General features: G+C 38.4%; 1 protein-coding gene across 1 annotated transcript in view; it reads left to right on the top strand.

The window, feature by feature from the left end:
* Positions 1-22250, top strand: part of LOC142352004 (uncharacterized) — a 174955-nt gene that overhangs the window by 99738 nt on the left and 52967 nt on the right. The window lies entirely within an intron of this gene.

Genomic DNA, 22250 nt, shown 5'->3' with positions numbered 1-22250 from the left:
ATTTGGGGGCTTTCATTTCAGTGCAGTGGAGCTAAAACAGGAAAAACAACAGGTATCAGCAACAGCATCATTCAAAATGAAGAAAGATACATCCACAAGAAAAGATACTCCCACGAAATTAAGCTAAGACGGAACTGCATCACTGTGCGCGCGGCTAAAGACTGGAACAATCTGGCAGAGGTTACATCCAGCCCCAGTCTAAACATCTTTAAAAGAAGACTAGACAGGCACTGGGTTGACCTCCACACAATCATTTGAGATGTGAATTGGCACGATGGAGCTGGTCCCAGAGGCAACGCCTGTCGACCAGAAAACCTGACCTAAGCAATCGGATCTTTTTTGTTTGTGCCCCCTCCCCCCAGCTTAGAGGGCGCATATTATTTGCGCCCCCCAGACGCACGTGTCATATTTTCACATGATGATTTACTATGTTATGGGACGTGCTTTGTAACTGGGGGCGCAAAAACGTACTGGGGGGCACAAACGGAAAAGATCCTCATACATAACCAACCAGTTTTCAATTTGTTACAGAAAAATTGGTTCTTTCCAAATAGAGCCCCAATTATGGTATATTAACCATGATTGGGGGAGGGGGGGCTATAGGTTATCTGATCACCGGGCTGAGGGGGGGGGGGGGGGCAATAATGGGAAAGACCCGAAAATTTATCGGACAATCTTGTCATAGAGCTGAGTTCCAACAAGCGATTGGATCCGTGTACGGTTCCTGACTGGTGGTCGAACAGTTGTAGTAGAAGATTAGAGAACACAGGGAACACAGTCATCACTGCAAAAGCCAGAGCTCAATGAAAATATTTCCAGATCCGACCAAAACGGGAAGTGCAAAGACTGTAACCGGAGAGTGACTTTCCGAGGAAGAGGAGTAGAATGTGAGTCATGCAAAAACTGGTTTCATGCAAGATGCCAAAAGATATCGAATGAGGAATACACCAACATGCAGGATGTTGTTTGGATTTGTACTTATTGCAACAACCAACAGATAGTGGGGCGTTATGAGATGAAATTGCTTAAAAGGTATGTGGATGATATTATCTGCACGGTTCGTGGTGACCCGGACGGGTATTTAAAGTTTGCAAACTCTTTACACAACAACCTGCAACTTACATAGAAAAAGTTAACATGGAAGGGAATTTGGCTTTTCTTGACATTAACGTAAATGTGAGCAGCAAAAGTAATATCACCTGTCATTGGTATCAAAAACCAACTGACACTGGAATAATACTTAGTTTTCGCAGCTGTGCACCCCTTCAGCATAAGAAAAATGTGATTCAAGGGACGGTTGATAGGGTTTTTAATGCAACCTCTAATTGGTTGGCCTTCGATCAGGCTCTTGAAAAGAACAAAACTTGCTGGATCAAAAACCAGTATCCAGAAGCTTGGTCATCGAAAAAAGTGAACCAGACGCTAGAAAAGATAATAAGTGGCGTCAAAGACCAATTGAGAACAATACCAAAAGAGCATCCAAAAAGCCAGACTAGGTCTTATGATAAGCCAACTATTTTTCTACAATACAGAGGCAACCTTACCCAAAACTTTGCAAGCAAATTGAAGAAATTATGCGAATTGCAAGTGGTTTTTACAACGCGGAAATTAAGATCATGCCTCCAAAATAAAATCATCTTTCGATAGAGACCTGAAATCACACCTGGTATATGAGATTAAAAGTAATGGATGCCGATCCACCTATGTTGGACAAACAAACCGGCATTTTACCACAGGGATAACAGAACATCAAAAGAAGGATTCACAGGTGAGTCAACACCTGGTTGAATGTCGTGGCGCCACGAATGACATTGAATGGAAAATTCTGGAAGTCTGTTGGACGGTAGAAAAACGAATGATTATCGAAGCTATATAAGTTATCGAAGCCGGCACTAAACACACGCGATGAATATAGGGGACGGAAACGCACGCTAAAATAGTAGCTCGAATTAGAATTTTGACTAGATGAGGATACATAGGGCAAAAAGCATTTTGTGCATGACAAAACAGTATTTGCAAAACCTCCACAAGAGGGATATTTAAGTTTAGAGCAAATTCGAATAACCCTAAAAATTCAAGAACATGGCCAAATTCGAAAAATCGGGAATAGGATTGGTTTTAAACAAATTGATAACGGATGTAAATATGAGTTGTAAATAAGCTAAATATTGTACATATGAAAAAAATTTTCGATTGAATTTTTTAGAGTAGTTCCTAGAATTGTTTTAATTGTGGTCTCAGACAAATGTAAATACATATTTATTTTATCTTTTAACAATTTGTAAAACTGTTTTAACCTGACGATGAACGTAAAGTTCCAAAAAGTTTGTTTTAAATATCGGAAGTAACTTCAATTTGACAAATCGGTTTCTTTTATCAGGGTAAAAATTTTTTGGTCGCCAAAACTTGGAGGTATGTGCAATTAGCACGTGCAAAAGTAGAATTCTAAGTTTGAGGCCCTAACTTAGCGGCCCGCTCGCAGTAATTAAATACAATTTTTGGCGGTTAGGCCAAACCCACTATAAAAATGTCCCTGACGCTGGTAACAGAAAGAAAGCTCAGCTTTTTGGTGGTAAAAAGTTCAATATCTCTCGAAGAATTGAAATTAGCGATTGCCAAAGAGGGCAAAAAAGGTCTCATAATGGCGACGATTTCGATAGCGATGACGAATTGGAGCAGAAAAAGATTGAAATAGCTGCAAAACAAGAAATATTAAACATTGACGAAAACTTCTCGCTTAATGATTTGCAAGACTGTACTTTAAATTTCAAATTTGATTAATGTTTAACCTTCTTCATAGCCTTTGGTTCTCTAAATAAGTTGCACATGAATCTTAGCCCACCTCTGGATTTGTGCTCAGAAGGTCTCTTATGGCAATGAATGGTGATGGGGGCAGCCGTGGAGGCTCCCGAAACATCTGCACTTCTGGTGGCGGAGACTATTATCTTTAGTGGACGAGTTGGTGGATGCATATGACGCTGCCATCACGAGTCTCAGCGGCAAGCTGACGAACGAGTGGCTGTATTCGTACTCAAGGATACAGTCTCGCACCTCAAAAAAATTTGTCTTAAATTGGTAATATTGATGTTAATTCTAAACAAATAAACTCCGTAAATGATCGTGTTATTGAAAATAATCAAGTCAATATTGATACCCGGGACAAGATTTCTGAGCTATCGGAATTGAAATCCAAAGTTGATACGCTCTGTGCCGCATCCAACGTCAAGTTGTCCTCCTCGTCTCGGAAATTTTACAAATAAGGCTCAAACGATGACTCGACTTTTAAAAGGCAACTCAGGTTTATTGGCGTGACGGAGAATTCTGAACTAAAAAATCGAGATGAACGTCTTCTTAGCAACAAAAATTCTATCAGGACATTATGCTTCGGGATTGGTGTGGATTTCAACATAGAGGACTGCCGTGGTCTTGGAAGATACAGGCAAGATCAAAATTGTCCTCTTCTTGTTACTTTTGTTAAAATATGGGATGCCAGAAAGTGTAGAAGCAAAGCAATTGAAAATCGCCTCTATCAAGCTAATGGTGTTCTTGTAGTGCCTGAACTATCTTACGAAGATAGACAACAAGAAAAAAGGACCTGAAAAAAACATTACGAGCTGTTTCAAAACAATGTAGATAGGTTGAAAATTCAAACTCGAAAACTCAAGCTCTTTGTTGAAGGGAATGAATTTCTCTGTGATTGAATACAATTATCACTGCCTACTCTCAAATCCCGCTCTCTTCTGTCTTCACAATCCTGATATAGTGTGTTTATGGGGAAATTAGTTTGACGATAATTTTGTAGACAATGTTTTGTTGAATCCTGACTATGTAACAGCAACTCGAGCTGATCGCAAAATTGGCGAACACTGAGGTGTTTTTATTCTCTGCAAACACTTGTTAAAATTGAAGAACTAAAAAGTCTTGTGGTTTTGCCTGTGCCGTGAAACTTAACTCAAACCATTCATTATTTATTTTTTTATGTGTTTATAAATCTCCGAGAGGCAGTCAATACAGAAGTGATTGGACTACTATTCACGCTACCATCCATCAACTCATTCCTTTTCACAATTTCAAAATTATAATCACGGGTGACTTCAACGAACCTAATGTTGATAGGAATTCCTTTAGCACAACTAATGCTGACTTTGAAGTTTTCCTAGATTTTATGATTCAATTCTCAATGAATCAATTCATTTTTCACCTACTCGTTCAGGCAATAAACTTGATGTTGTATTTAATAATTTGGTTGACGTAGTTTTGCCTCAGAAGAGTTACATACACAGGGCCTTCTCTGACCATCTTGCTGTACTTTGCAGTTTTGATTTATCATCGGTTAGCTACAGTACTACTGCGACTCTTAGTGAACCCGCGAGGATCCCTTTCAGCAGTTTCGATAGGTTAAACTTTGCGTTCTGTTCTAACCTCTTTTCAGTTTCTATCAGCTTCGATGAACTTTATGTCGAAAATTGGTTCGCTTGCTTTGACAAAATACTTCACCAATTTCTAGAGCGCAATCCACCAATCAATACTGCGGTTGACTTCTGTGACCGTATGTTTAATAACGTGAATTTTGACTTGCAAATGGCTCCTAGGCCCTGATTGCAGCGTCGCTGGGAACTGGAATCGATCATATTCTTGAACATCTTTTAAGATATAAAGCCAAACCTCTGTCCTTTCATCTGTTGAAGCTCTTTGAAGCTATAAGGTTCGCGGCCATATTCCCTCAACGATGGAAATAAGCAGTTGTTACTCCTGTCTACAAAAAAGGAATGAAACGCTGTATAACTTAGTATGGTCCAATTAGCATCCTTCCAAAGTCATCACTGGTTGTTGAGAAACTGCTGTTTAGAGTTCTTTATCCAATTATCAAGCAAAACATCAGTGACAAGCAAATCGGGTTTATGAGAGGCAGGTCTAAGTTTACTCAGTTACTCTTCTATCTAGAAGAATTTTTTAACAATTTGAATTGCTCCGAAATTTCGTACAGTCTTTACTTTGATTTCAGTAAGGCATTTGATAAGTTGCGCCATTCAATCTTAGTTTACGAACTAAGTTTATTTGGTATTGGTGGTAATCTGTTACGGCTCATGGACTCTTACCTCTCTGATCGATACCAATGTGTCAAAGTCAAGGGCAGTTACTCTACTTGGCAGCTGATAACCAGTGGTTTGCCTCAGGGGTCTGTTTTTGGCCCGCTTTTGTTTATTGCTTTTCACGTTATTTCGCGTTATGCCTTTCCTCCTCAGTGTTCATGTTTGCTGATGACAGCAAAGCTCTTAATAATGATCCTTGCATTCTACAATCTGACATTGAGGCCTGTCTTCTCTGTGCAGAAGAGAATCCAATGGAGTTTAATGCATCAAAAACTGAACTTCTTATAATCGGTGGTATGTCTAACAATACAACAAACTTAAAGTTCAATGATATTGTTTTCTCTCCTGTTCCTCTTGTTAAAGATCTGGGTTTGACATTTAGACATAATCTCAAATGGGATAAGCACATCTCGAAAAGAGTTTCTTTATGTTACTCTTTGTTCATATCGCTTTGTCGAAATCTCCCCTTTAAAGTCTTATACTACTACTCCTACTACTACTACTACTACTACTACTACTACTACTACTACTACTACTACTACTACTACTACTACTACTACTACTACTACTAATACTACCACTACAACTACTACTACTACTACTACTACTACTACTACTACTACTACTACTACTACTACTACTACTACTACTACTACTACTACTACTACTACTACTCATCAGGAGTAAAAGATTGATTATGATTGAAAAATGCAGTTACCAATTCTCAAGTTAATAATCTCAGAAAGAAAATCCGGAGAGTAAAATTCATTAGTTACAACACTGATTTTAACAACTGCAAAATATTCGGTCAAAAATCAAACCAAACTTTTCCATGGCCATATAATCTTCTTTTCTGGAAAACACTTTCTCCTTGACGTCAGAAAAGTGGAAATAGTTACCAAGTCAACTCAACACTTTCGGAAATAGCAACAGGTCGTTCAGCAAAAGGTTTCTAAACTTCTACAAAGATTAAAATCTTGATAGTGTCGTATAAGAAGTCCCTCTTGTGTGTTGGTGTCCTCTGGCAGAATGGAATCGACAATAAAATTTTGTTACTTGATAAAAATTTGAAATTGAAAGAGGTCTTGACTAAAATTTTTGACCAATACGGGCAAACAACGAAAAACAGCAACAAAAAATAGTTGAGTTCTTCGAAAGCAATGACATCTATAAAAATACGTTAACCCAACAAAAACCCAAAGAAAACTTAGAGAATCAGTGGTTGTTTGGAAGATAAGTTAACAATATTGCATTGACAAGTTTCGCAAAAACTAAATTCACGTAAAAAATTGATATCCAGCTTAGGTAAAATAACACTCCACCAATTTCATTTCGAATAATAAAAAAGTAAGCAAACTGTAAATGCTTCGCACATGAATCTTAGTCCACCTCAAGATTTGTGCTCAGCACTCGGGCGCAAGCGCCCTTGTGCTGGGGCACTAAGAATCTCGGGCCGCTAAGATTCATGTGCTAGCATATACATAGACTTCAGGGCAAAAGCTCTAGATGGTTTCCCCACTTTGCTGTACAAGTTTTAAAGTTCTCGTAGCTTTTCAAACACGTTGCAGTTTCCACATCAGCATGAGAGTCCAAAAAGGTAATTTTACCACACCTATTAACTAATGCAAGAAACAAAATAACAGATCGCAAAAAAAGCAGTCATCAGCCCTATCTAGAAAAAAGTGACCTGACGGCTGACACCAGCTAGCGCCTAAAATCAATCGAAAGCGCCTTTTCAAAGTTTTTTTAGCCTCTTCAGCGACTTTTCACTATTGAATTTAATTTCTACAAGAACCGTTCTGTTTCAGCAATTAACCAAAGAAACAAGTCACATGGTACAGTATTAAAAGATAACACTGTAATCAAAAAGTCAAATGTTATAACTCAGGACTAAGGATTGAAAACAGTCTCAATTTCTAAAGTCACATTAAACAAACCATAAGCGATAACCCAGGAGATAAACACTACAGAGTTAATCGGAACTGAACTCTCAGCATCATGCCGGAGAAATTTTAATTGATTCAATTGTTGTGGCGCTTCTCAATTATTTAGCTCTACTTATTCAGCATATTCAAAAATCTCTGATCCTTTCTCTACAAATGCATTTCAACCGGGCTCCTAAAAAATTTCTCCGGCTCGAAACGCAAATGATTGCGGCAATAGTCAGCCTAATTGTTGTGATAAACTAAATAATTAGCCTCCATTTTGCACCCGGTAATCTATTTAGTGTGTTTCAGCTCGTGATTGTTGTTATTTACTGAGTGATAAGAGTCCGGACATTGTTTGGTAGCCCCAATTACTGGAGATTTCAGATTCCGGCGGAAGAATTCGTATCGCGGACAAACATCTTGATTTGAATTTTTCTAGCATTATTTATTACTTGTCAAACCATACGAAGCTTCAGATAGATTACACGGGTATCTGACTTTTCCAAAAACCAATTCTGTCCCTAGCTTAGAAGGTCTCTTATGGCAATGAATGGTGATGTGGGCAGCCGCGGAGGCTCCCAAAACATCTCCAATTTTGGTGGCCGAGACTATTATCCTTTAGTGGACGAATTGGTGGATGCAGATAACGCTGCCTTCAAAAGTCTCACTGGCAAGCTGACGAAGGAGTGGCTGTTAATCGTACTCAAGGATACAGTCTCGCAGCTCAAAAAAACTCTGTCTTATATTGATAATATTGATGTTAATTCTAAACAAATAAACTCCGTCAATGATCGTGTTATTGAAAATAATCAAGTCATTATTGATACCCGGGACAAGATTTCTGAGCTATCGGAATTAAAAACCAAAGTTGATACGCTCTGTGCCAAATCCAACGTAAAGACGTCCTCCTCGTCTCGGACATTTTACAAACAAGGCTCAAACGCTGACTCGACTTTTAAAAGGCAACTCAAGTTTATTGGCGTGACTGAGAATTCTGAACCAAAAAAATCAAAATGAACGTCCTCTTAGTGACAAAAATTCTATCAGGACAATATGCTTCGGTATTGGTGTGGATTTCAACATAGAGGACTGACGTGGTCTTGGGAGATACACGCAAGATCACAATTGTCCTCTTCTTGTCACTTTTGCTAAATTATGGGATGCCAGAAAGTGTAGAAGCAAAGCAATTGAAATTCGCCTCTATCAAGATAAAGGTGTGTTTGTAGTGCCTGAACTATCTTACGAAGATAGACAACAAGAAAAAAGAACCTGAAAAAAACATTACGAGTTGTTTCAAAACAATGTAGATAGGTTGAAAATTCAAACTCGAAACCTCAAGCTCTTTGTTAAAGGGAATGAATTTCTCTGTGATTGAATACAATTATCACTGCCTGCTCTCTTCTGTCTTCACAATCCTAATATAGTGTGTTTATGGGGAACTTCGTTAGGCGATAATTTTGTAGACAATGTTTCGCTGAATCCTGACTATGTAACAGCAACTCGAGCTGATCGCAAAATTGGCGAACACTGAGGTGTTTTTATTCTCTGCAAACACTTGTTAAAATTGAAGAACTAAAAAGTCTTGTGGTTTTGCCTGTGCCGTGAAACTTAACTCAAACCATTCATTATTTATTTTTTTATGTGTTTATAAATCTCCGAGAGGCAGTCAATACAGAAGTGAGTGGACTACTATTCACGCTACCATCCATCAACTCATTCCTACTTACAATTTCATAATTATAATCTCGGGTGACTTCAACGAACCTAATGTTGATAGGAATTCCTTTAGCACAACTAATGCTGACTTTGAAGTTTTCCTAGATTTTATGATTCAATTCTCAATGCATCAATTCAATTTTGCCCCTACTCATTCGGGCAATATACTTGATGTTGTATTTACTAATTTGGTTGACGTACTTTTGCCACAGAAGAGTCACATATATATGGCCTTCTTTGACAATCTTGCTGTACTTTCCAGTGTTGATTTATCATCGGTTAGCTACAGTACTACTGCGACTCTGAGTGCACCCGCGAGGATTCTTTCAGCAGTTTCGATAGGTTAAACTTTGCGTTGTGTTCTAACCTCTTTTCAGTTTCTATCAGCTTCGATGAACTTTATGTCGAAAATTGGTTCGCTTGTTTTGACAAATTACTTCACCAGTTTCTAGAGCGCAAGCTACCAATCAATACTGCGGTTGAATTCTGTGACCGTTGTTTAATAGCGTGAATTTTGATTTAGAAGATTCCTCCTCGTCCCTGAGTGCAGCGTCGCTGGGAACTCGAATCGATCATATTCTTGGACATCTTTTAAGATATGCAGCCAAACCTCTGTCCTTTCATCTGTTTAAGCTCTTTGAAGCTATAAGGTTTGCGGCCATATTCCCTCAGCGATGGAAATAAGCAGTTATTACTCCTGTCTACAAAAAAGGAATGAAACGCTGTATAACTTAGTATTGTCCAATTAGCATCCTTCCAAAGTTATCACTGGTTTTTGAGAAACTGCTGCTTAGAGTTCTTTATCCAATTATCAAGCGAAACATCAGTGACAAGCAATTCGGGTTTATGAGAGGCAGGTCTAAGTTTACTCAGTTACTCTTCTATCTAGAAGAATTTTATAACAATTTGAAATGCTCAGAAACTTCGTACAGTCTTTACTTTGACTTCAGTAAGGCATTTGATAAGTTGCGCATTCAATCTTAGTTTACGAACTAAGTTTATTTGGTATTGGTGGTAATCTGTTACGGCTGCTGGACTCTTACCTCTCTGATCGATGTCAATGTATCAAAGTCAAGGGCAGTTACTCTACTTGGCAGCTGATAGCCAGTGGTTTGCCTCAGGGGTCTATTTTTGGCCCGCTTTTGTTTATTGCTTTTATTGATGATTTCGCTTCATGCCTTTCCTCCTCAGTGTTCATGTTTGCTGATGACAGCAAAGCTCTTAATATTGATCCTTGCATTCTACAATCTGACATTGAGGCTTGTCTTCTCTGGGCAGAAGAGAATTCAATGGAGTTTAATGCATCAAAAACTGAACTTCTTATAATCGGTGGTATGTCTAACAATACAACAAACTTAAAGTTCAATGATATTGTTTTCTCTCCTGTTCCTCTTGTTAAAGATCTGGGTTTGACATTTAGACATAATCTCAAATGGGATAAGCACATCTCGAAAAGAGTTTCTTTATGTTACTCTTTGTTCATATCGCTTCGTCGAAATCTCCCCTTTAGTTTACCTTCCTCTTCTTAATTGTGTTTATACAAGTCATATATATTATCATGGCTTGTTTATGCTTCCAAAGTCCGGGCTCCCTCAACTAATTATTTGCCGAAGCTGGAAGTGCTTCAGAAAAGGTGCTAAAAATGGATTTGCTGCGGAACCCATTACAAGGATCGAGTACCTAAGTGCAAGCTCCTACCTATATCGTGTTTCCTACAATTCAGGGATCTGGTCATGCTCAATCGTGTTTTGTTTGGGTTCTTTGACATGCTTCTTTGTGAACATTTTTATTTTGAGTACAAGAGTCGATTGTTACGAAGTTCCAACAGGCCGACATTTGTTGTAAAAAAGACCATTAGGCAATCTACGCGGAGAAATTTCTTCATTCGAAGTGCCTTGTATTCCAACGAACTGCACAAAATTGAATCTCTTGATGTGCTTGAGCACCCTTCCTCGTTCTATTCTAATCTAAAGTCATTGATGTTCAAATTTGTTCAAAATAAGTATTATGACTACCATTTTCCGAGTTTGTTCAGTATTTAGTGCCTCAAAAGCAATAAAGTCTTATACTACTACTACTACTACTACTACTACTACTACTACTACTACTGCTACTACTACTACTACTACTACCACTACTACTACTACTACTACTACTACTACTACTACTACTACTAATACTACTACTACTACTACTACTACTACTACTGTTTCAACACTTTAATTCCAAATATGAAATAAAGGCACGGTTGGCAACAAATACAAACAAAACAAGAAGAGTTATTTGTTTGGTTATTCTGTGAAGTGCTGTACGACGAAATTGTTGAAGGCATTCTTTTGTTGAAATTGTTGACGAAATTGTTGAAGACTACTACTACTACTACTACTACTACTACTACTACTACTACTACTACTACTACTACTACTACTACTACTACTACTACTACTACTACTACTACTACTACTACTACTACTACTACTACTACTACTACTACTACTACTACTACTACTACTACTACTACTACTACTACTACTACTCATCAGGAGTAAAAAATTGATTACGATTGAAAAATGCAATTACCAATTCTCAAGTTAGTACCTCAGAAAGAAAATCCGGAGAGTAAATTTCTTTAGTTACAACACTGATTTTAACAACTGCAAAATATTCGGTCAAAAATCAAACCCAACTTTTCCATGGCCATATAATCTTCTTTTCTGGACAACACTTTCTCCTTGACGTCAGAAAAGTGGAAATAGTTACCAAGCCAACTCAGCAACTTCGGAAATAGCAACAGGTTGTTCAGCAAAAGGTTTCTAAACTGCTACAAAGATTAAAATCTTGATAGTGTCGTATAAGAAGTCCCTCTTGTGAGTTGGTATCCTCTGGCAGAATGCAATCGACAATAAAATTTTGTTGCTTGAAAAAAATTTGAAGTTGAAAGATGTCTTGACTAAATTTTTGACCAATACTTGAGTTTTTCGAAAGCAGCGACATCTACGAACATACCTGAGCCCAACGAAAACCCAACGAAAACTTAGAGCATCAGTTGTTGTTTGGAACATAAAATAACAATATTGCATTGACAAGTCTTGCAAAAACTAGATTCACGTAAAAATTTGATATCCAGCTTAGACAAATTAAAACTCCACCAATTTCATTTTGATTAATAAAAAAGTAAGCAAACTGTAAATGCTTAGAAAATTATTCAACAGTCAAACAAAATAATGAAATAATTAACATGACTTCTTTTCGAAATTTTCATTTAGTCTTTATATTCAATTGCGTTGCAAAATGTATAATTAGACTCAATACATAACTGTTTCCAAACGTTTGAGAAACATCTCTTGCTAATTCTGAAATTTTAATTTAATTTCAGGTAACAGGCTTCAAAATAACTAAAACATAATCAATCGAGAGTTAGCTCAAAGCTTTGGTGCTGACCGCTTTTTTTCGATGTTGGCTTCCTCTTCGCTGAGTGCAAGACTCTATTGTCATCAATGTTTTGAATAATTTAACTAATCATTGAATTGCCAACCAAAAGAAACCAAGAAACCACAAATTTTACTTAGAATCTGCACAAGAGCAGAAACTGTATTTTGATGCTCTTCCATCCGCTTTGTTGTATCTCTACAAGTTTGCCGGACACATTCGGAGTTGCATCGACAACAATTTTTTTCATATACAAAGTGTTACGCTAATTGTAGATCAAATTTGGCGACTTAAATTTGTCACGCAAACTGCTTGGTTCTGATTAGAAGCATTGGAGTTGAGCGTCTCTGATCAGACTCCCTCTTTATTTTAGCTTTATGGCAGTGCCAAAGTCTCACTAAGATGAAAAACGGAATAAAATATTGAGCTCGAAATGGTGTCTGATCAAGCCCAACTGCGTGTGAAATGGTTTCTGATCAGACTTAGTTACGCTTGAAATGATCTCTGATCAAAAGGCTTCGAGCGCATGATTATCAACGATCTTGTACTCAAATCGCTTAAGATCAGACACAAACTCAAGGGCGCTCAAAACCCGTTCTGATCAGACTCTAGTCCACTCGAAAAAGTAGGATCAGAAAAAAAAATTATTTATAAACAAATCTCTTTAATTTGCTATAATATTTTGATTTCATAAAACATGACGTTTGCAGTAATGTAACCAAATCAATAAAATTATTGAAATAACTCAAAAGAATCAATCAATAGCGCCTTTTCAAAAAAATTTAGCCTCTTCAGCGCCTTCTTACTATTAAATCTGAATTCTTGAAAGTAGTCAAAAGTTCAATATAACCACCAACAACTAAGGATTGATAACAGTCGCAGTCTTTTAAAGTTACAATAAACAGACCATAAGAAATAGCACAAGAGATAAACACTATAGATTCAATTGGAACTGAACTCGCAGCATTCCAGACTTATAAATTTTGATTACTTCAACTTTTTTGTCCATCTGAATTATCTAGCTCTAATTATTCAGCACATTCAGAAATTGATGATCATTTTTTCTAGAAAAGCAGTTGAACCGGTGTCTCAAAAGTTTTCTTCTGCCTGAAGCGCAAATCATGGCGGTCATCAAGAGTGAACAGCAGGTGATTACGATTGAAAGAAGAAATAACCAATTCCCAATTTAGTACCTCAGAAACCAAATCTGGCGTGCAATATGCATTAATTACAACACAGATTTTAACAACTGCAAAAATTTTGGTGAAAGAAAAAGAAACCCAAGAAAAATTTTCGATGGCCACAGATAATTTTGTTTTCTGAACAACTCTTCCTCCTGGACTTCAGAAAAGAGAAATTCACAACCTAGCCATCTCAGCGATTTGGAAACTAGGAACAGGGTGTTCAGCAATATGATACTAAACTGCTACAAAGATCAAATTCCTGATTGTGTTGTCAAAAAAGTCCCTATTTTGAGTTAGTAATCCCTGGCAGAACAACCCACAAAAGAATATTGAAAGATGACAAAAATGTCGAAATCGAAAATGATGTTCACTAGAGTTTACGACAAATACGGGCCAACAACATAGAAAACAGTAACAAAAATCAACTTGAACTTTTTGAGTGCAATGACGTCTACAAATAAACGTAAAGCAATATAAATAAACCAAAAAAACCCAGAGCATCAGGTGTTGTTTGGAACATATGGCAACAAAAATGCAAATTCAAACAGTTTTGCAAAACTACAATCACGTAAAAATTTGATGCTAAAATTACGTAAATTAAAATTTAAATGATTTCATTTAAATTTGAAAAAAGTTAGCAAGTTGTAGTTGCTTAGAAAATTGTACAAATAGACTCAATAAATAACTGTTTCCAAACGTTTGGGAAAATTTTCTTGCTAATTCTAAAATTTTAATTTAATTTTAAGAAACAGGCTTCAAAATAACTAAAACATAATCAATCGACAGTTAGCTCAAAGTTTTGGTGTTCATCGCTTTTGTTCGATGTTGGCTTCCACTTCGCTGAGTGTAAGACTCTATTGTCATTAGTGTTTTGAATAATTTAACTAATCATTCAATTGCCAACCAAAAGCAAGCAAGGAACCACAAAATTAACTTAGAATCTGCCCAAGAGCAGAAACTGTAATTTAATGCTCTTCCTTGCGCTTTGTTGTATCTCTACAAGTTTGCCGGACACATTCGGAGTTGCATCGACATTAAGTTTTTTTCATATACAAAGTGTTACGTTAAATGTGGATCAAATTTGGCGACTTAAATTTGTCACGCAAACCGATTGGTTTTGATTAAACGCATTGGAGTTTAGCGTCTCTCATCAGACCACTGCAATATTTTAAACTTTTGGCAGTGTCAAAAACTTGGTAAGAAGAAAGAAGGAAAAAATTGCGCTCAAAATGGTGTCTGATCAGACCCATCTGCGTATGAAATCGTTTCTGATCAGACTTAGTTACGCTCGAAATGCTCTCTAATCGAAAGGCTTCGAGCGCAAGATTATCAACTATCTTGTACTAAAATTGCTTAAGATCAGACACAAACTCAAGAGTGCTCAAAATCCGTTCTGATCAGACTCAATTGCGCTCAAAATAGTCTGATCAAAGAATGTTTTTTTTGTGAACAAATCTATTTGCAACAAATTTTGCTATAATATTTTGATTTCATAACAAATGAAATTTTCAGTAATATAATCAACTATAAAAGCGCCAGTTCTGAAAATATCGCTCAGGAAATTAAAACCCTGCGGTTGAGAAAAAAACCGTACGTATACTTTTAGTACATACTTCTGACTCAATTGATCAGCTTATAAAGAATTCCATAAAAAAACGTTTTGATCTACAGTTAATTATAGTCCTTTAAAGAGGACCGGCGTTTGCTATCAGCTGGTCCGCTTAGTTTTGAAAGGTGCCGCGGACTTTAGATGTGTCTCTCATCAGATTGAGGTCCAGACTCAAATTTTCGTCTGATCAGACTTTCCAGACAAAAATTATCTCTGATCAGACTTTCCAGACGGAAATTATCTCTGATCAGACTTTCCAGACGGAAATTGACCCTGATCAGACTTTCCAGGCCCAAGATATCTCTGAACAAAGTTTCCAGACACAAAAGGTCTCTGATCAGATTTTTCAGACCGAAGGCGTTCTGATCAGATCATCTTCAGACCATGGTCCAGACTAAAATTCAGACCATTGCCCAGACCTTAATCTGACTATGATCAGACTCAAGTGCGCTCGAAGAAGTTATGATCAGACCCATTGGCAATCGAAGAATTTATGGTCAGATCCTGTTGCGCTTGCAGCAAATTATGATCAGACTGAAGCGCGCTCGAAACCGGTTCTGATCAGACTCAAGTGAGCTCGAAATAGTCTGATCAGAGAAAGATTTTACTTATGAACAAATCTCGTAGTTTTGCTAATATATTTTCATTTCTTAAAAACCTATGTTTTGCAGTATTTATCTAATCTAAAGAAAAATCGATTATAAAATTATTGGTCAAGAAAACGAAACCCAACTGTTGAGAAAATTTTTTTAGTGTACCGTTTAGTGTTTATTTTTGACTCAATGGGTGTGTTTAGACAGCTTTGAATAAGAAACATCGCGCTCTCAAGTTGATCAAAATTTCTTCTTAAGGGGACCAGCCTCTGCTATCAGCTGGACTCATTTTTTCTGATCAGAGCTATCGTACTTTAGTTGAGTCTCTGATCAAGGCGCTGCTTTATTGTTGCCTCTTGGCAGAGCCAGCATCTCTCAGTAAAATTAACAAAAAAAATGAAAAAGTAAGGCGCTCAAAATGGCCCTGATCAGACTAAATTGCGTTCGAAAACATTTCTGATCAAACCCAAGTGCGCTCGAAGAGGTTATGATAAGACCCAATTGCGCTCGAAGTTGCTTCTGATCAGACCAAAGTGCACTCGAAGAGGCTATGATCAGACCCAATGGCGCCCGAAGTCGCCTCTGATCAGACACAAGTGCGCTCGAATCCGCCTATGATTATACCCAATTGAAGTCTGATCAGACAATGGCCCAGACTTTTCAAAGCAAAATGACCTCTGATCAGACCATCTCCAGACCATCGTCCAGTCTGTAGTGCGCTCGAACTTTCGTCCAGACCCTGTAATTTCGGTCTGGGAACACATGGGTGTGCGCTCGACTGGATCTGATCATAAACCAATTTGGGTCTGGACCTCAACCTGGGGCTGCTTTATTGCTGCCTCTTAGCAGCGCCGACATCCCTCAGAAAAAACACACAAAATTGAGAAAATAATGCGCTCGAAATGGTCTCTGATCAGTTAGGTTCGAACCGTTTATGGTCAGACACAATTGCGCTCGCATACGTTTATGATCAGTCTCAGGTGCGCTTGTCAGCTGTGCGTTCAAAATGGCTTGATCAGGACAATTTCAAGCTTACACCATAGCTTAGTCTGTTCTTCTGGTGTTTGAATGCTGTGGACAGGGTGAATTGTAGGCTTATTTTGTAGGGCAATTGGTGCGATGCGTGAGAGAACAGATTGTTGATTGATATGGCAACGAATGTTTGTGATTGGTTGGACAGAATAATGTCAAGACCCGGGTCAAATTTTTCCGCCCAAAATGATGTAAGAGTGGGGCTGCAATGGGAGGAGTTTTCAGGAAAATGCAGCTCAAAACTCTTACGTCTTTTTGGGCTGCATTAGGCTTCAAACGGGGGTAAATTAGTGTAAGAGTGAGGGGGTAAAAAACAAACTAAACCCCCACTCTTACATCTTTTTGGTCTGTCAAGGAGGGTAAAATGATGTAAGAGTTCGGGGGTAATTTATCCATTACCTCCAAACTGTTACATCATTTTATCCCATTGACAGAACAAAAAGGTGTAAGAGTGGGGCGTAAATTTGTATTTCACTTCCTCACTCTTACACCAATTTACCCCCGTTGGAAGCCTAATGCAGCCCAAAAAGATTTAAGATTTTTGAGATGCATTGTCCTAAAAACTCCTCCCATTGGAGCCGCACTCTTAAACTATTTTACCCTCCTTGGCAGCTCAACTCTTACATAATTTTACCCCCTCAATCTTACATTGAGCCCCCATACATTGAAGACTGCCATTCTTGAACCCACAACCTCTCTATGCTCAGATGGTTCTACTTAACCTCCAGACCATCAAAACTTGCCCAACTTTTGATGGTCCGTGTGTTTGAGAAATACTTGGTAGAACTGTCCCCCTCAACAAATTACCCCCTCACTCTTACATCATTTTACCCACTCCAAACAAATTAATCCCAAAATCTTTCACCCCCCTTGGCAGCCCAGCTCTTAGCTCAATTTATCCCCTATGAACAAACAGCCCACAACTCTTACACTCCTTTTCCCCCATTGGCAGCTCAAATCTTACCTCAATTAACCCCCTCTGAACAAACTACCCCTCTCTCTCTCTCTCTTACACCCTCACAAATTACCCCCTCTTCACCCCCCTTGGCAACTCAACTCTTACCTCATCCCCCCCTTGGAACGAACTACCCACTCACTCTTACACCATTTTACCCCCTTGGCCGCTCAAATCTTACCAATTTTTATGCCCTCTGAACAAACTACCCCCCAATCTTACACCATTTTACACGCCTTGGCAGCTCAACTCTTACCTCATTTTACCCCTATGAACAAAACACCCCCTCACTCTTTCACCACTTTACCCCCTTGGCCGCTCAAATCTTACCAATTTTTATGCCCTCTGAACAAACTACCCCCCAATCTTACACCATTTTACACGCCTTGGCAGCTCAACTCTTACCTCATTTTACCCCTATGAACAAAACACCCCCTCACTCTTTCACCACTTTACCCCCTTGGCCGCTCAAATCTTACCAATTTTTATGCCCTCTGAACAAACTACCCCCAATCTTACACCATTTTACACGCCTTGGCAGCTCAACTCTTACCTCATTTTACCCCTATGAACAAAACACCCCCTCACTCTTTCACCACTTTACCCCCTTGGCCGCTCAAATCTTACCAATTTTTATGCCCTCTGAACAAACTACCCCCCAATCTTACACCATTTTACACGCCTTGGCAGCTCAACTCTTACCTCATTTTACCCCTATGAACAAAACACCCCCTCACTCTTTCACCACTTTACCCCCTTGGCCGCTCAAATCTTACCAATTTTTACCCCCTCTGGACAAATTACCCCCCAATCTTACACCATTTTACACGCCTTGGCAGCTCAACTCTTACCTCATTTTACCCCTATGAACAAAACACCCCCTCACTCTTTCACCACTTTACCCCCTTGGCCGCTCAAATCTTACCAATTTTTATGCCCTCTGAACAAACTACCCCCCAATCTTACACCATTTTACACGCCTTGGCAGCTCAACTCTTACCTCATTTTATCCCCCCTGAAAAAATTACTCCCTCACTCTTTCACCACTTTACCCCCTTGGCCGCTCAAATCTTACCAATTTTTATGCCCTCTGAACAAACTACCCCTCACTCTTACACCATTTTACCCCCTTGGCCGCTCAAATCTTACCAATTTTTATGCCCTCTGAACAAACTACCCCCAATCTTACACCATTTTACACGCCTTGGCAGCTCAACTCTTACCTCATTTTACCCCTATGAACAAACTACCCGTCACTCTTACACCGTTTTACCCCTCTTGGCAGCCCAACTCTTACATACTTCATTTCAACCCCTCTGAACAAAATACCCCCTCACTCTTACACCCTTTTATGCCCTTTGGCAGCTCAAACTTTACATCAATTTATCCCCTCTGAACAAATTACTCCCCACTCCTATAACACTTTACCTCCCTTCCCAGCTATAATCTTACCTCATTTTACCCCTCTGAACAAACTACCCCCTCACTCTCACACCATTTTACTCCCCCTGGCAGCTCAACTCTTACCTCATTTTACCCCCTCCGGACAAATTACCCCCCAATCTTACACCATTTTACACGCCTTGGCAGCTCAACTCTTACCTCATTTTACCCCTATGAACAAAACACCCCCTCACTCTTACACCACTTTACCCCCTTGGCCGCTCAAATCTTACCAATTTTTATGCCCTCTGAACAAACTACCCCTCACTCTTACACCATTTTACCCCCTTGGCAGCTCAACTCTTACGTCATTTTACCCCCTCTGGACAAATTACACCCCAATCTTACACCATTTTACACGCCTTGGCAGCTCAACTCTTACCTCATTTTACACCTATGAACAAAACACCCCCTCACTCTTACACCCTTTTATGCCCTTTGGCAGGTCAACTCTTACATCAATTTATCCCCTCTGAACAAATTACCCCCCACTCCTATACCACTTTACCTCCCTTCCCAGCTACACTCTTACCTCATTTTCCCACTCTGAACAAACCATCCCCTCACTCTCACACCATTTTTATCCAGCTGGCAGCTCAACTCTTAACTCATTTTATCCCCCCTGAAAAAATTACTCCCTCACTCTTACACCATTTTACCCCTTGGAAGCCCAGCTCTTACCTTTTTACCCCCTCTGTACAAAAAAACTCCTCGCTCTTACACCAGTTTAGTTTTTCCGCCCATGGCAGCCCATTGAAGCCCACTCTTACATGACAATTTTAGTCAGGGGGTACTTCCTCAAAAGTTCTCCCATTGCAGCCCGTTGCAGCCCACTCTAACATGACAATTTTAGTCAGGGGGTACTTCCTCAAAAGTCCTCCCATTGCAGCCCATTGCGGCCCACTCTTACATGGCAATTTTAGTCAGTGTGGGTTGTTCCGCAAAAGTCCTCCAATTGCAGCCCAGCTCTTACATCATTTTACCCCGTCTGAACAAAATACCCCACACTCTTACGTGAATTTACCACCCATAGGCAAATTACCCCCCCCCCCCTCTTACAACAAAAGGGAGGATTTTAGGGAGGACATTCGACCCGGGGAGACATCCCGGTTTAATTTCCGATTTGATGTTTGTTCAATGAAGCGACCAAGTTAAGAAAAATTTGTTCATCTTGGTAACACGAGTCATGCAACCTGTACAACATTGCCCCCATGCACCCATCCCCATTGGGAAGCTATTGCGACGTTTTTTAAATTGATGCTGATCTTACCTCGTTTTGCTATAGTTCCTCTAACAGTGATAGTATGTCAATTTTTGTTTCCAGCCTGACTATTTGTCAGGTTTGGTTCCTACACTAGTATTGAGCTCTCCTTTGTCGGAATTGGTCTACAATCATATACCACAGACTAGACAAAATGAGCTCAAGCTTAACTTAAAATTCAAAAAAATTAATCTGGTACGTGTTGTAAAACAGAAATCAATTTTTGCTGTAGAGAATACCGTCTAAGAAAAGAATCAAAAATGTCACGCTTTCTCTACGTTCTAAGTAATAATTAACTAGTTTTACGAGTACAAAAACACAAGTGGTAATGTAGTTTATTTCCTTAGCACTGTATTGCGTGAAATGCAAAGTCACTTGCTGGCTAAATGCAAAAAAAATTGACCATTTTTATTTTCATTTTTTGACCTTTCAATCAAATTTGATTAAAAAAAATTTCTCTAAAAAGTTTCATGGGACAAAATTTTGACCACTTTTATAGAAATGATCGGTTTTTATAGAGTTATACCGATCTTGTCCAATGTTGATCTTCCCAGGAAGAAGAATTTGGACAAACGTAAAAGCACAAATAAAAAGTATTAGAGTACAAAATGTCAAAGTATAATTTTTACTCCTCTCAGTGTACTACTCTTTGACGAAAACCAAGTAATTAGAAGACAATTATATAGCTATGCATTGCTTTATCACACCGGTAATAAAATTTTTCTACAGATGGTTCAAACTAAATAAACCGGTGAATTCTGAAGCTAGTCGACCTGCAAAAAATGATTTTTTACGCTCTAGAAACAAAAATTGTCTGACGTTGTAATACTGACGATTCTGACGATACTGGCAAAGCTTCTTAAAAATCAATAACGAGCGGTTGTTACAAATGATTTCAGCGATATCCAAACATTATCTCAGTTTTTCTCAGTCATCTAGGTTAGGATTGTTGTTCATGATAAATCCTGGTTCCTTGATTTCATACTATGTGTTATTGAACGGATGATGCACCCGTCGTAGGTTGGACTTCGATCTGGAAATAGCTAATTGTATCTGGTACCGCGGCTTGGGTTTCCTATTTTTAGCATTCATTATCCTTGATTGAAAACTGAAATCGTATATGATTATTGAACGAAACCCAGGAAATCATTTATGATCCATGCGGGAAAGTCAGGATTTAACTCACAAATACATTTCTTAGGACTTCAAAATACGCAAAAGTTAATAAAAATAACAGAAAACTAAAAAAAAACAAAAAAACCTCAATTTTTACTTTCCTAAGGTTTTTTATCATAAAATTTTTCTCTGATTCTTATATGACTACTAGGAAATCATACAAACTTGTATGACCTAATACGATTACGAGAATGATGACCTATTACGATTTTTTTGCTCTCTTACTTTTGCCAATGTCAGTTATGGCATAGTTTGCTGTTCCAGAAACTCATTATTTGCTTTTCCGATGGGTTTTTTGTATGATTCTTGTATCACTACTAAAAAATAAAAAAAATCGTATTATGACTACAATGAGAAAAATTTCGCGCTCAAAGAGCTGCAGCAGTCATCGATTTTTTTCAGAGCTATTAACCTAAGGCATAACGATTTATTTATTTTGGGAATAGTGTGAATTTTTGTATGATCTTTGTATGACTCCTAAAAAATTATACAAATCAGAATTGGCGTTTTATGATTACCGGGAATCATATATAACCGTGTATGAAATCATGGAAAGTTGTATGATGCGCAACCCGGGATACAATATTTTAGTACTGATATGCCATGAGACTATGATTGTTAAAATGCTGAGCAACTCATCTGATTTCTACACAGGAACCGCAAATTCTCATAATGAATAATAACAATTTTTATCCTTGGGAAACAAAATTGTGCTGCCTGTGCCCTTGAAGATTGTTGAAAAACATAAGCGCTCAATTCAAGTCGTTCTGGTGTATCTCAATTTTCGATAGCTGCAATTTATTAGTTTTGGTCCATCATCAATCCACGTTT

The sequence above is a fragment of the Convolutriloba macropyga genome, chromosome 13 (genome assembly GCF_964194025.1).
Source record: "Convolutriloba macropyga chromosome 13, txConMacr16.3, whole genome shotgun sequence".
NCBI classification, from domain to species: Eukaryota; Metazoa; Xenacoelomorpha; order Acoela; family Convolutidae; genus Convolutriloba; species Convolutriloba macropyga.
The sequence above is the reverse complement of the archived record's forward strand: the minus strand, read 5'-3'. Positions and strand labels throughout refer to the sequence as shown.